The sequence below is a fragment of the Loxodonta africana genome, chromosome 10 (genome assembly GCF_030014295.1).
Source record: "Loxodonta africana isolate mLoxAfr1 chromosome 10, mLoxAfr1.hap2, whole genome shotgun sequence".
Taxonomy (NCBI): Eukaryota; Metazoa; Chordata; class Mammalia; order Proboscidea; family Elephantidae; genus Loxodonta; species Loxodonta africana.
This window is the reverse complement of record NC_087351.1, coordinates 60,168,449-60,169,965: the sequence shown is the minus strand read 5'-3', so window position 1 is coordinate 60,169,965 and position 1,517 is coordinate 60,168,449.

Below are 1,517 nucleotides of genomic sequence, written 5' to 3'. Positions count from 1 at the left end.
TATTCCAGCAACAATAGGAAATCAATACAGTGACCTTTGAGCTGGTTTTGGAAGGCAGAATGAACTTTCACAAGGAAAACAAAAATCTGAGCTGGAGAAAGTAGCTTTCATTGTGCAGATTTCAGCATGAAAGAGAATGGAAGATCCAGGGAACTGCAAGTAATTCAGTGTTGTTGGAGTGTAAGGGGTGAGTTGGAAGCAGAGGGTGATGGAACCTGACAGTATTGACAGGAATGGAATTCGAAGACCTGGGAGGCCTTGCAAAATTGCTTAAGTTTTGCCCTGAGAAGTGATGGGAAGGCTTCAGACAGGGATGTCACACCTGGAGGTGAATTTTAGAAAGGCTGGTAGGCAATGGTGGCACAGTGATTAAGTGCTCGGCTGCTAACCAAAGGTTGGCAGTTCAAATGCACCAGCCACGCCTCGGAAACCCTATGGGGCAGTTCTACTCTGTCCTATAGGGTCGCTATCAGTTGGAATCGACTCAATGGCAATGGGTTGGTTTTTTTTGGTTGGTAGGCAATGTGGAGACAGATTTGAGGATTTGGAGTGGGAAAATCCTGATACTGTAAAGCCAGTTAGAAGGTTAAGAAACAGCGTGACCTCTACCTGACTTTCCAGATCCATCTCCTAGCCTTTTCTATTTCCCTATGAGGATCTAGTAGTTTTCCACATCTTTGCCTGTGTTCAGTCTGTCCAACTTCTGTTAACCATCTAAAAAGTTAATAGTAAAAAGGATGAATGACAAGTAGAGTTAAAAGTATGCTATTAACTTTTTGTTTTTATCTGATTACATCAATTCCCTATCTGAATATTGACACTCTTGATGCCCCCAAACCAAAAAAAAAGAACGCCGTCATCAAGTCAATTCTGACTCAAAGCCACATTATAGGACAGAGTAGAACTGCCCCATAGAGTTTACAACGAGCACCTGGTGGATTTGAACTGCCAACCTTTCAGGTTCACAGCCATAGTTCTTAACCACTATGCCACTATGGTTTCCTTAATGCCCCCAAGAACCAGCTAATTGGAATTCAGGAATATATAGACATTGCTACCTTCTCCAGATCGCTTATGTTATCTATACCAAAAATTGAAGGAATTACTTCTCTCTCTGTTTCTATAATTTGTTGTTCACAATCACCACTGTATATTTGCATTGCTACTTTACATGTTTATCTTTACTGTTAGTCTGTGAGTCAACTGGACAGAGAGAAATATCCTTATGGCTGCATCCCTGGCATTTACTAGTAAATTACAGGTGCTCAGTACGTTTGTCAAAAAAAGGATAAATAAGTGTAAATCAATGACACCATTGTGATATATCCATATTCATTATCTGTCAAGAGAAAATCATATGATTTGTGCACAGAAGAAAAGGAAAAAAACAACAACAAACAACAGCGCATATAGATTTAAAATTCAGAACTGAAGATGGCAAGTAGCCAAGGAAGATTTTCACATGAAGTGCAAAGTGTCAGACAGGATAGGACAGAGTAGCGTGAGCATTCCATTCA